The sequence below is a fragment of the Coffea eugenioides genome, chromosome 8, assembly GCF_003713205.1.
Source record: "Coffea eugenioides isolate CCC68of chromosome 8, Ceug_1.0, whole genome shotgun sequence".
NCBI classification, from domain to species: Eukaryota; Viridiplantae; Streptophyta; class Magnoliopsida; order Gentianales; family Rubiaceae; genus Coffea; species Coffea eugenioides.
This window is the reverse complement of record NC_040042.1, coordinates 33,578,790-33,593,584: the sequence shown is the minus strand read 5'-3', so window position 1 is coordinate 33,593,584 and position 14,795 is coordinate 33,578,790. Positions and strand designations below refer to the sequence as shown.

Here is a 14,795-nt window from a genome sequence, read left to right as displayed (position 1 = left end):
TACAGTTGTGATCGAGTAGAACCAGTACGGCTCTAATCTCAGCCATCCACAGCCTATGTGGTTAACCACAGAACAGAGCAGAGGAGCCGAATCCTTTTGTCTCGAAGTTTGATAATTGCTACTTACCTATCCACAGCTATTGAATTACTCTTTACACAATTTTGACAATTTTTTTTCAACAATTTTGACAAATTCATGTGAATGATCTCTGCAAATTTTCTTCGACCAATACAACATAAATTAACGTGAGATAACTTCATTTCTTTGGTACAGCACTTCTTACCTAGTCAAATTCCAAGGATCACATAACATATAGTAGAAAGAGAAAGGAGGAGCTCACATAGCTCATAGAACAGATTAATCCCGTGACGATGGATACCCCCTTCAAGTGGATTGCTTCCTTCATTTTCCTTGCCTTCATTTTAACTTTAGGAAAGAAATGGATGAAATCCAAAACAGTAAATGCTACCCAGAAGCTGCCACCAGGTCCAAAGAAGATACCTTTCATTGGAAATTTGCATAATTTGCTGGGTTCATTACCCCATCATGCTCTCGCAAAGTTAGCTAAAAAGTATGGTGATCTGATGCATCTACAGCTTGGTGAAGTATCAGCTGTCGTGGTGTCATCGCCACATTCAGCAAAAGAGATTCTGAAAACTCATGATCATGTCTTTGCAGACAGGCCGGAAATCCTAGTTGGCAAGATCATATGCTATGACAGTTCAAGCATTGCATTCTCTCAATACGTAGACTATTGGAGACAAATGCGGAAAATATGCGCCATGGAACTACTTAGTGCCAAAAGTGTTCGATCATTTGGCTCTATTAGGCAAGATGAGGTTTTGCATCTGATTTCATCTATTCAGGGTTCCATTATTGGTGGACAACCAATCAATTTGACTGAAGAAATTTCCTCATTCACAAGTTCCATGAATTGCAGAGCAGCATGCGGAAAAGTCTTTAGAGAACGAATTACGCTCATAAAATTAATGAAGGAAGTATTGTCCCGAACGAGTGGGTTTGACATCTCTGATCAGTTCCCATCCCAGAAGATTCTCCACCGTCTAAGTTGGATGAAGCCCACATTGCAGAAGCTGCACCACAAGATTGATGTGATTTTGGAAAGCGCAATCAATGAGCATATTGAGAACTTAGCAAGATCGAAAACGGTGAATGGCGAGTTCGGCCAAGAAGATCTAATTGATGTCCTATTAAGGATTAAAGAAAGTGGTGACCTTCAATTTCCAATTACCAACTAAACAATCAAGGCTATAATGTTTGTAAGTATTGGTTATACATATACATATGCATATATATGTGTGTGTGTGTGTTTGTGTGTGTGTGTATATTGTATCATTTTGGTATAAGAGAATTGCGCAATTATATGATGCAGGATATGTTCACGGGGGGAACTGAAACTTCGGCCACATTGGTTGAATGGGCTATGTCTGAGATGATAAGAAATCCAAAAGTGATGTCCAAGGCAGAGAACGAGATTAGAAAAGCCTTCTTGGGAAAGGAAAAAATTGAAGAGATGGATACTGAAGGTCTAAGATATCTTAAGTTAGTGATTAAAGAAACTCTAAGATTACATCCTCCTCTACCTCTGTTGGTTCCCATGGAGTGCAGGAAGCAATGTGAAATAGATGGATATATCATCCCTAGCAAAACAAGAGTCTTCGTTAATGCTTGGGCAATCCAAAGAGATCCTAAGTACTGGGATGATCCGGAGAGTTTTAAGCCAGAGAGATTCCACAACAATCCAGTTGATTTCACAGGAACTCAGTTTGAATATCTACCATTTGGTGGAGGAAGGCGAATTTGTCCAGGAATTTCATTTGGTTTAGCCAATGTGGAGTTTCCTTTAGCTCAACTGCTGTACAACTTCGACTGGAAACTCCCGGGTGGTATCAACTCCAATGGCTTAGACATGACGGAGACCTGCGGAATAACAGCACCAAGAAAAAACAAACTTTGCTTGGTTGCCACCTTGTGTGATCCAACCGCTTGATACGCCAACCCCCATAAAGATAATAAGGTTCACTTTGGCGATCAGCTGAATATCACCAGTTTTTTTTTTCTTCTCTTAAACATTTCTTTGTGTTTCATTTCAGTACAGCTGCAGCTGTATGGTTGTTGGACTTAGGAATGTCAAAAAAAAATAATAATAAAAGTTCTAAGCAATTGAACTCAGCTATGAGCGGACAAATTTTTGTTATCTTGTTAATTAAACCAGAGCTTTATTGATGAAGAAATAAGAGAGCAAAATGGCAAAAAATCAGCAAAAAATCTGTAACTGATTAAAACACAAGCAACCGAAGGGATGCAGAGTCTGATGGACTAAAAATATCTTTAGATCAAGGCCCCATGATAGACTGAGTTCCTTTTTTTTTTTTCTTTGTTTGGGGAGGGAATGTTGGGGGGAAGGGGGTGGGGGCGTTCCTAGTTCTTGTTGCTTGGCTTCACATCTGGCCAATTTTGTACTCCTAACTTCAGATCCAAAATAATTCTATTCAGCAAAAGTATTTGTTTTCAAACTCAGAACAGTGAATGAACTGACTATCTGGTGGGTTTTAACTTTTACTAGTAATTGAGCTCAAAACAATTAATTAACTAGTAGATCTAACAATTAAAGACATGCATGGATTTCCATTTAGTTATAGTTGATCTTGATTTGAATTTGAAATATACTTTGGAGCTTCAAAGCGCAGGGCTTGTCAATCTTTCAGATCTGTTTTTCTTGTTAATTTTTCATCAATTTGTATCCATTGCATGTTTTGTTGTATTTTCTGCACGCATTAAGCGTAAATCTTATGAAGTAAAATGAAATAGTGATGTTTATAAGGAAAAAGTAAATAAAAATCAACGAGAGTACCACAACATCTGACAAAGGTCTTGTTTATTTAATTTAACATTTGCAACAGATGGTAATCCAATTTGGCTAAACATAGCAATAATTTGTTATTGGATTCATCTTCTTCGTAGATGGAGATGTAACGATAAGTAATTTTCCTGCCATGCTGTAGCAATAATTGCCTTCAACATGCTATCCTTTTCAATTATTTCTTACATTTTTCGTTTCCAAACAAATTTCATGTTTTTTCTAACACTTTGTGCTGCATAAAAATGATCATAGCAAGGAACAGTTTTCTTACATGAATTAACCACAATATATATATATATATATATATATCATCCTTAATGTTTTTTTTTCGAAACGATAATTGATTGTATTGCTTGACAAAAGATTTACAAGTGCGAGCAAAGGCTTGATTGAACTTCACAAGCGGCATTTTTACCACTAAGGAAACCAATGTTTCTCATCAAAAATAATGCCCAAGGCATGAATGCTAAGCTTGGAGCTTAGTTGAGTCTTATCTTTTCTAACTAGGTAAAAGGAGCACATATGAAACAAATCTCTTAGTTGAAGAATGTCATCCACAACAGTAGCTAATCTAATCTCACTTACTCTGTTTGTGCGAATATGGTTGAGGATTTGTGGGTTTTGCACTTGGAATTGCACTTCCCTGAATTGCGTTGTGGCAGCCTTACACATTGCCAGCTTCAGTGCATTTGCTTCATCCACCAGAGTTGATCCTGAACTTCTTGCTCGTAGCGCCCATCCTCGGTGTGGTCCTTGATCTCCTTGAGTCAGGCTGATTCCAATACCTAGTCCGTGGTTGGTCATATCTGATGTTACTCCAACCCTCACTTCCAGTATTCTGAGCCTAACTACAGGATGTGTTGATGTAGAGCTGCTGTTTCCTCGGTGCTCATCCTAGATTCCTTTGTATCTAATTCTACCATTTCTAACCATTCCTGGTGCGCCTTCTGGATTGTCTTCCAAGGCTGGTTTTTTTTACCATTAAATTCCACCTCATTCCTAGCTTTCCATATCTGCCATAGAATATGGACAGACACCGAAATATGTTGCCAACCTTCTGGTCTGTACCTAGCTTCCGAAATTGATGTCCACCAGCTTCGAAAACTCCCATGTTGCTCCATCATTCCTTCCCATTGGATAGGGGCTAACTTCCATGTCAGTTTTGCTTCCCTGCAGTTCAAAAGAGTATGCTCTATCGTTTCCCTTTCCTCTCCACATCTGTTGCAAATAGGGTCCCCAACTTTGATTCTGTCATATATAAGGTCTCTCACTGGAAACGCATCATTGAGACATTTCCATAGGAATATTTTCTGTTTGTGCTTCACCTTCAATCTCCACAAGTCCTTCCATAGCTTTTGGGTTTGATCCTCTTGTAGAGCCCTCCATCTGGTTTCTGTTGTGCTTGACTATCTTCCTTCCCTGATAAGTTTATAGGTATAGCCAGGATCCTTTCAGCATCTTGTCGATTGAAGTTTTTGAAAACCAGATTCGTATTCCATGTCTTCTGGCAGATCAGCTCGTGAACTTTCTGAAGTCCATTGTCCATATGTCTCCTGGTAGTGACTCTTCCATTTATATTATCCGGAATCCAGCTATCTTCCCAGATGTTAGTGTTGTTTCCATTGCCAATCTTTCTTCTCGTTCCTTGTTCCACCAACTCTCTAGCTCCCATAAGGCTCCTCCATATCGAAGATGCAGTATTGGGGACTTTGCACCTAAATATGGAAGTCCTTGGGAAGTATTTTGCCTTCATAACTTGACTGACTAGGAGATTAGGTTGAGTTATCAGTCTCCAAACCTGCTTGCCTAGAAGTGCTGCATTAAATGCCATCAAATCTTTGAAGCCTAATCCTCCCATGTTCTTACTCTGAGTGAGCTTCCTCCAAGAGCACCAGTGTACCTTATTCTTTCCATTGGCCTCTCCCCATCAGTAATTTGACATTAATGAACTGAGTTCCTTACATAATCTAGATGGGAGCTTGAAACAGGACATGGTGTACGTTGGCATGGCTAAGGCTACTGATTTAAGCATAATTTCCTTACCTGTTGTACTTAAGAGCCTGTTTTTCCACTTGATCATTCTCTGTTGTATATTTGATTTGACAAAACCAAAAATCTGCTGTTTTGATCTTGATACCAGCATTGGTAAGCCGAGACACTTGCCTTGAGTAACACTTTGCATCTTCCCCATAACTTGACAAATCTCATGCTTCAGATGTGGCCTCACATTCTTATTGAATAGTATGGAAGACTTATCCAGATTTATCAATTGACCAGACCCCAAGGCATACACCTACAGCACCCTCATTAATTCAGTTGCCTGACCCTTATTTGCTTTGCAAAAGATCAAAGAGTCATCTACAAAGAAGAGATGTGTTATACTAGGACCATGTCTACTTATCTTCATCCCAGAAATCTTTCTAGTTTCTGCAGCCTGCCGAATGAGGTTGGAAAATCCCTCAGAGCAAAGAAGAAACAGATAAGGGGATAGAGGGTCCCCTTGTCTAATACCTCTTGTGGGAATCACATACTCTTTAACTTCCCCATTAATTTTGAAAGAGTAAGATACAGATCTTACACACTCTATAATCCAGTTTCTCCATTTGTAATGAAAACCCATCTTTTGCATAATGGCCTCACGAAAACTCCATTCCGCATGGTCGTAGGCTTTAGACATGTCCAACTTCACTGCCATGAACCCATTCTTACCTTGTCTCTTGTTATTTAGATAATGCAAATACTCATGAGAGACCATGATGTTGTCTAAAATTTGCCTACCAGGGATGAATGCAGATTGGTTTTTGCAAATGAAGCAATGTAAAACACCTTCGAGCCTATTTGCTAGGATTTTAGCAATGACTTTGTACATGGTAGTGCAAAGACTAATGGGTCTAAACTGCTTCAAAGATGTGGGATTAAGCACTTTGGGAATGAGAGTAATCACGGTGTGATTAACACTCTTCAAGAGGTGACCAGTATGAAAAAAGTTTGTATTGCATTTACCACTTCTTTCTTGATGGTAGTCCAGAATTTTTGGAAAAAAAAATGGTGACATACCATCAACCCCAGGACCTTTATCTGGGTTCATAGAGAAAATTACAGATTTAATTTCTTTTTCCAACACTGGTTTCATCAGGTTTCCATTGAGTTCATTAGTGATAGTATGGGGTATACCATCCAGTACCTCAGTTAAGTCCCCTATGTCATTACTGTTCAACATATTCCTATAGTATTCTGCAATTTCCTTACTTACTGCGTGCTCACTCTCAGTTCACGTACCATCCTCTCGCTGAAGTTTGTTCAGTCTATTTCTCCTTCTCCTACCTTGTAAAGAGGCATGGAAAAATTTCGTGTTCTTGTCACCCTCCCTAAGCCATTATATCCTTGATTTCGGAAGCTAGTGAAGCTCTTCCTCTTTGTAGGCATCCTTTAACTGTTTTTTTAGAGAAAACATACTTCTCTTTCTGGTGCTACCTATAGATTGTTTCAGGTCACTCAACTGGTTCTTTATCTGCTCAATTTTCGCTCTTGCGTTTGCTTGGAAGTTATTCCTCCATTTTAGGAGAGCTACTCGACAGTTCTTGATCTTCCTAACCACTTGAAACACCCTAGATCCATCAATTTCCTGCTCCCAAGCAGTCCTGATTACCTCCCCTTTATCATCTCTTTTTAGCCACCTCTTATCAAAGTAGAATCTCTTCTTCCTCCTACCAAGGTTCATCATAGTATCAAACAAAAGAATGCTGTGATCAGACGCGTAAGAGTCTATATGTCTACACTGAATTTTCTCAAAAACCTGTGACCAGGAGTAGCTACATAAATCTCTATCCAGTCTTTGTTTGATTTCTCCTTCTTGTTCCCAATTGTTACACCAAGTCCAAGGATGTCCAACAAAACCAATATCCATCAACTGATTCCCATTAATGAATTGCTTAAAGTCTTGAAAGCTGCTTTCCTGTCGACTATTTCCTCCCCATTTTTCTTCATTGGAGACAATATCATTAAAGTCTCCAGCTATCATCCATCTTTCTCCCCACAATCTCTTTCTACTTTCCATGACTTTTCACTGTTGTTTTCTGATATGATCCTCACAACTCGCGTAGATACTTACAAACCACCAATCAGAGTTAACTTCCGAGTCCTCCACATGAGCTTCTATGGTAAAAGCAGTCATCAAAACCTCTATAATTTTCACCTCATCTTTCCAAAGTAGAGCAATTCCTCCTGCCTTATTCATTGCCTCCACCACAACCATCTCATCAAATCTTAAATTGTTTTTCACTTTTTCCATGTATTTTGTTCTATTCTTGGTCTCACTTAAAAACACCATACTTGGAGAGAAGAGGTTATTAACCTCTCTCAACTGGGGAATTGTCAAGGGGCTCCCCACTCCTTGACAATTCAACACCTGCACTCTCATTTGGGTCCTGGGATCCTATTAGGGATGGACCCTTCCCCTTCAGCCCCTTGTTTATTCCTTTTCAACTCATGTACTTCATCCTCAAGGTTCTCCATAGCCACATCCATTTCTGTAATTTTCCTCTTGCCTTGGTTTTTAAGATTCCCCAAATTGATACTTATTCCTTTTAGAGCCTGTCCTCTTTTGCTAGGTGACCTCAAAGGCTGCTGAGCCCTTCTGAGTTGCTTCCGTATTCCCTCTTGCTTTCTAGCTATACTTTCATGATCAACCTGCATAAGTAGCGAAACATTGTTTGCCGCCTCCAAAACTGGCTGTTGAACTTGCTGAACCCCCTTCTCACTCAGTATGTGCTCTAGATCACTATCCACCATCATTGAAGTCTCCCCATCCTGTTCGATGCCACCCTTCACTTTCCCTGCATGAGTTAGTTCCCCTCCAGGATTGGATTTTAGAGCTTCAGATTCCTCAACTCCCTCCATGCTTGAAACAGGTACTGTATTGGAAGTTGTTGCCACCAATACCTTCCTCTGATCAGTTGGTTGAGCATCCTGCTGGTTTCCTCCCAACTCCTGGACTGTCTCCCTCTCAAGCTCCTCTTCCACCCCTCTAGAACCATCACTCCTCTGACCATGAACTTGTGTCTCCGCACATTCCTTCTCTATCCATTCCCCATTCTGGTAACTCCAGTGATGCCTTTGGGATTAAATATAACCCCTGTGTGTTTTTTCTGAGTAGACACCGTCCCATTTCAATGTCCTGCCCTCATCCAATTCCCATATTGATTATCCTTTTTACCTTCCCTCCCACACACAACCATTCCACAAGATCTCTCACTGTGGCCTATTCTACCATACCTATAGCAAAAATTCGGGCATCTCTCATATTTAAACTATACCCATTTTGCTACCCCTACCACTTTGATTGTTGTCCCTCGCAGCAGAGGTTGAGTAATGTCCACTAATGCAGCTAGATTGAGATGCCTTCCCTCCTTTCCCCCCGTTTGTGGTATAATGACATCTCTTACCAGGTAAAAAAATGATCCTATCTTCTTACCCGCCTCCTTTGAGATATAGTGAACTGGAAGATTCCAGACTTGCATCCAAAGTGGTGCTAAATTAAAGGTCTTTTCATCATCTTCAATCCCCACATACCATCTGTTCAGGAGCAGTAATTGGTTATCCAAAATCCACGAACCTCCCTGAGCTATTCTATCCCTATCATTTTCTTTAGGTAAAATAAATTGAAACAAATTTGGACCCAACTCAGCCACAGTCAAATCTCTTGGATACCCCCATGCTGTTGTAACAAAGTTCTTTACACCCGTGCAGTTAGCTATCTTCTCTCCCACTATCTTCCCTAACAGACTGCTTTGACACTTCTTGATACCTAAAGTTAGCTCCTCGCTCCCCATCTCTGTGATCTGCAGCTCCTTGTTCGAGAGAGTAAAGCTTTGCAGAATATCCACAATGTCCTCAGCCATTGGACTTAAATGAGGCAGTGCTAGTATAAGTCTCACACCCACACCAACCTGAAAGGAAACTCGAAGAACCCACGAAGGGGAAAGTGTCAAAAAATGCTTTTCTCTAGGTAAATGTTAGATTGGTAGGCAACAAAAGAAACAGAGCAAAATTCACCTAACACTAATGCACCTACTTTACCAGACAAGATAAGATGAGAGAATGGCAGTGAGCTTACCTGTCTGTTATAAAACCACTCCCTTGGAACTTCGTCTTAGCATGTAGATCTGGTACCTCCTTGTAATATAGCTTGAATGAGTCACCAAGATCTCAAACAAAGGTTCCTAGGTACTATTCAACAACCTCTGAAACTACAAAATTCTGCTCTTAGTAATGACTCCTCGGCTCCTAATTACTAAAAATGGAATCCGACAGTAATGCACTTAGAATTGGGTGTTTTAATGCTTGAAGATTGTCTGAAAGTTAAAAAAGTTGAAACTTTTGGAACTTTTGATAGCTCCCACAAAGGGAAGAGTTGCTCTCATTTTTAGAGAGAGAAAGGTATAAAACGATCATTTACTGATCCATAAGACCAGTACAACAACATATGATGATAAGGATAGATCGTATACCATAAGACATGCTGATTGCCATTTTGTTTTGTCGGGTATCAAGGAAGCAATAAGGACCAGTGTTGATAATATCAACTTTTTGATTAGACCAAAAGGAATCGAAAAGCAGCCTTAGTTGTGGGTCTCAACAATAAAAGGGATTCTATAAAGTATATTTTGACTAAGCTCTAACCCATGGCTACCCTTCATCCGACCAAGCTATCATTTGCCGATGTCCTCAAATGCACCCCCAACAACCAATATTCCAATGTTCCCCTCAAATCGCAAGGAATTTACAGAGGGGAGCTGGCAGTTTCCTTCACAGTCGATGAAATCCAAATATTGGCAGAACCCCTCAGATTTGCTTTGGTGGGTAAATTCTCCAAGAGGTGACTGTCCATGGAGATTTTAAGCAGAGACTTTGCTGCAATGGGTTTCAAGGGACCTGTCTCTCTAGGTTTACTGGACCCTCGCCACGTCCTCATCCGTTTTGACCTGGAAGAAGACTGTCATCGTTGCTGGCTCAGACATTTCTGGTCCTTCCAGGGTTTTGGCATGCGAGTCCTCAAATGGTCTCCATCCTTCTCAGTAGAGAGAGAATCATCCATAGTTTCGGTGTGGTTGCGTTTACTGAACCTTCCAGTTCACCTTTTTAGCAAAGTACCTCTTTTCTCTATTGCAAAACTCATTAGCGAACCACTCAAATTGGACGTCTCCACTGCTTTGTTGTCTCGACCTAGTGTCGCACGCATCTGTGTCGATATTGATCTTCTCAATGGTTTTCCTCGCCGCATCTGGATACAGAACGGCTCAGATGGTTTTTGGCAACATGTGGAGTACAAAAATCTGCCGGATTATTGTACCTGTTGCTACAAACTTGGTCACCCAATGGTAGCGTGCAAGGTCAATGCCTCCAAGGGAGATTTAGAGCACCAGGTCGGACACCCAGTGTCTGCTCAAGCACCTGTACAACACCAAATCTGGATCTCCAAGGCCACTCAGCCGCGTGTTCCAAGCTAGTTTCCAGGAATGGCAACGCCTCAACAGCCCACGGCATTTAGCAGCGAAGGAGAACAGCTCTCTGATGCTGTTACTAAGCAAACGGCAAATGCAGTGCCTACCCTTGCGGGCCACGATGCTCAACCTAAGGCACATCATCTTACTCCATTGCAGCTCGAGGATCGCCCATCAATCCAGGAGAGGAACGAAAATCATCAGAACTGTGATGGGCAGGAAGGATCGCATAGGGGGAATACCAGGGGGTACGCACAGGCTTTGGAAAAGTTAGATGGTTCTCCTACTGATAACCCTCACCTCCCACAGGAGGTGGTTCCACCTTTAGCATAGCAGAGGGTCGCTGCTGGAACCTCTCAGCAGCCAATAGAGATAGCAACTCAGGGTGCAGCCGCTGGCAGCCTTGTCCAGAGCTCGACACTATTACCTGCGATTCATTGCCAGAAAGCGAGAAAACAACTTAACGAGATTCATTTGGGCGATGATCATGATGCAAACATAGCAGAAACAAGGAAGGTGGCGACGAGGGAGGAGGAGGTGGCAGAAGGGATGATTGAGGTAGTGGCAGCGGATGTGTCATTTTCGCCGCGAGGACAACTGGCAGGCCATCAGGTGGGCTCGGAGAAGGCATCGGCATTGCTCGTGTCATCTCCACTAGATATGGTAGAGGTGTCAAGCAGTGGAGAGAAAAGTGTTTTATCAGGAGCTTGTGAGGGACCTGCCAATGAATTGGCGGATGCCAATCTTTCTGCAATGGTGACATTGGTGGAGGAGGCAATTAATAGAGCTGCTGACAGTGTCATACAGGACGCTGCTGAGCGTGTCATGGCGGAGGAAATGGAGGCAGTGGAACAAAGTGAACAACAAAGGGGTAACGATGGGGTTGGGCCTCTCCAGCAGCCATTGATAGTAGCTACGGACATGTCGTCTGACCAGGGGGATGACGATGGGGTTGACGGGATGTCTATTGATCTACCCCAAACTGCGGGTAACTTGTTGCCAAGGATGGTTATAGTGCCAGAGACCATCCTGGCGTCTATATTTGTGGAGTTGAACATTGAACACCCCGGCGAAGCATGGAAGGAGCTCAAAACGTCTAAGGATCGGGGAGCTCGAGTTCGTATTCCATTAGACAGGCAGCTCAGGTCAGCAACAAATGCTCAAACTTCTCTTTATTATCTCCATCATGATTAATGTCCTTATGTGGAATATTATAGGGGTTTCTCGAAGACCTAACCCGCGTAGATTGATTAGATTAGTTAGATTGCATGGCATTACTTTTGTAGCTTTCTCGGAACCAAAATTGAGTATTTCTCCAATTGATTACATCCGCATGCGGTTAGCATTTGATTCGGCAGTTGTCAACCAAACGGGGGAACTCTGAATTTTTTTTAATACTCCATTTATTTGCTCGATTGTGGGGAATTCTAATCAGCATATCTCATTGTCTGTTCAACACCCGTGGTTACCGGGTCCTTTGATACTTTCATTCATCCATGCCAAATGTACTGTGGAGGAAAGGCGAGAGTTGTGGTCCAGTTTACTTCGGGATAAACGCAAGGCCTCACCTTGGTGCATTGGGGGAGATTTCAATGTTATAACGGCCCCCCATGAAAAGCGTGGGGGCCGGTCTTTTGCTATGACTGAAGGTGTGGAGCTCTTGTCGTTTATGGAGGAGGCGGAGGTCTTCGATACTGGCTTCTCAAGACCAAGTTTTACGTGGAGCAATAATATGAGGGGACGGGCGCGGATATGGAAGCGGCTGGACAGAGTAATAATGAATGAAGAATGTCTGGGTGTAGTCTCGACCATTTCTGTTGTCCACCTTGCCAGGCATCCATCGGATCATTCTCCTCTGAAGATCTCGTTCAGGTCTCCGCTTGACAATACATCACGGCCATTTAGGTTCTTGAATGTGTGGAGAACAAGGCCGGATTTGATGGAGGTTATAAGAGAGGCTTGGAATGGAGACGTCCAAGGCTACCCCCTGCGGATTTTCTGTTCCAAATTGATGGTGGTGCGGAGGAATATTCAGGGATGGAATAGGCACGTCTTTGGAAATATTTTTGATGCAGTCAAGACGGCTGAGGCAGGGCTCCTAAGAGCAGAGGAAGTTGTGGAGAATGATGTCTCTGAGGGGGCGCAGATGGATCTCCAAAGGGCCCAAGTTGAGCTTAGCTAGGCTTTAGCAGTGGAAGATGTAAGTCCCAAAGACAACCAAGAGGGGGGGTGAATTGGGTTATTCAAAATCTTAATCAGATTTAGACAATTTTTGCTAAATGAAAATTTCCTTCTTTTCTAGTAATGATCAACCAAGTAGATTAGAAGACAAGAGCTATATTGATCAGAAACACAAGTATAAACAAGCAATGAGAATTTTATTAAACAGAAAAGTAAATTTGGGGAATCAAACCAAGTGTCTACCAAGCTATCCTCAAACTTCAAGACCACACACTAGGAAGAGCAACTTCTCTTTGATGGAAGACGATCAACTAGATGTACAATGGAGGGAGCACTTCCTCCTTGCCCCAAGCCTCACTTAGTCAAGCTAAGAAGTTTTACAATCACTCAGAAAACCCTCAACAAAGCTACACTAAAGATCCTTTCAATCACAAAAGAAATGCTCACCAGAAATTCACACCACTTTAAAACAAATCTAGCTTTGGAGACTATTTTCTAGCTAAAATATCTCTTGAGATCTTGTAAACAAAGTGTGCAAAAATCCCTACTTCGTTCAGACCAGTTTGATTTTAAAGGGAACCAGAAATGGGCTTCATCAATGCTTCCAACGGATAGAAGGCAGCTGAAGAGTCAACTAGCCGTTGGGGCTGTCGGACGTCCGACGATCAAATCATCGTCCGAACCAATCGTCCGATGGCATCCAAGTTGACGTTCGGACGTCCGATGCGTCTTGATCGTCCGACACCGCAGCGTCCGATCGTAGGCAGAGAGTTGGCAAGTCAGCTTGGAATTTTTCGGACGTCCGATGCGGTTGATGAGCGTCCGATGGCAAGCGTCCGATCCTTCCGGACGTCCAATGCTTCCTCACGAGCGTCCGACAGAGCTTCCTTCTTGATGCTCTTTATCCTTTCGGACGTCCGACAGATTCCTTTCGGCCGTCCGACGTGAGTATCCTGTTTTTGCTTCTTCTTTTGGTTGAAATGCATTTCATGACCTATTCATACCTGATTCTTTGATATGTAAAGACACTTATAATCGAAGAAGGTTAGATACATTTCAAAATACTTTGTGATCATCAAAACCAAGAATAACATTCTCCCCCTTTTTGATGATGACAAAACAAAGGTTTGAAATGAAATTTTATGATTGCAATGAAAACTCCCCCTTTCAAAATAGACAAGAACTCCCCCTGTCTTAGTGAATCACAAAATTTGAAAATTTTGGAAAACTCCCCCTCACAAGGCTGCCCATCCGAGTTAAACAATTAAGCATATCAGCCAATCCAAATTTAAACAATCAATCCAACATATCCTAACATCACCAATCATCAATCAATCCAACATATCCTAACATCACCAATCATCAATCATGCCAACATCACCAATCATCAATCATCACTCAATCATCAATCATCACTCAATCCAATCATCTCCCCCTTTTTGTCATCACAAACGGGCAACCAATCACATCAACACATCCACAAATTCACAAATTTAGACAAGTTCACACATCAAAACTTAGACCATCAATCAGAATAGACAATCCACAAATTCATTACATTCACATAAGCAGAATAGACAATCATTCATCAAAATATTCAGACATCCATCAAAACAGTACTTAAACATCCAAAACGAAACTTAAAATATCCATTACATTACACATTCATTGTTGAATACCACAAAAACATAAAAGAGACAAACAAAATGCAAATGTCCTAAATGATGAACTAAGTGGATCCAGGTGTCCTCCGAGAGAGCTGATATTGATCAAGATCCTCCTCTTCAGTTTCTTCATCATCTTCAGCAGCCTCTTCAACTGGTGCCTTGCCTTTATCTGATGTAGAGGTGCCATGAGGAGTCATAGGGGTTGAAGAACCAGGATCCGGAATTGATGAACTTGGATCAGTGGGGTGTGACTCTTTGTCATGGGAAACTTCCTCAACAACAGGGGGGAAACAGGAGGTTCTTTTTGTCTAGGAAGGCAGTTTGTTGCTCAGAGGACATAGTGAGCATTAGACCATGTTCTAGAAGAAGAACATGCTGTTTGAGTTCACGAAGGAGCTCAATTACTTCATCACTGGAAGAGGAAGATGCTTTAGTGACAGACTTCCTAGGGTGAATGGGAGTGAGTGAAATGGGTGAAGGATCATGTGCAGTCTTAGACCTAAGTTCACTAGAAGATGCACCCTTATAAGCCCACAGATTATCTTTGAAAACAAGATTTTT

At 41.7% G+C, this 14,795-nt stretch overlaps 1 pseudogene; it reads left to right on the top strand.

Annotated features, from left to right (window-relative positions):
* Nucleotides 1-398: 398 nt before the first annotated feature.
* LOC113781332 lies at nt 399-2,151 on the top strand (annotated as a pseudogene).
* Nucleotides 2,152-14,795: the final 12,644 nt, after the last annotated feature.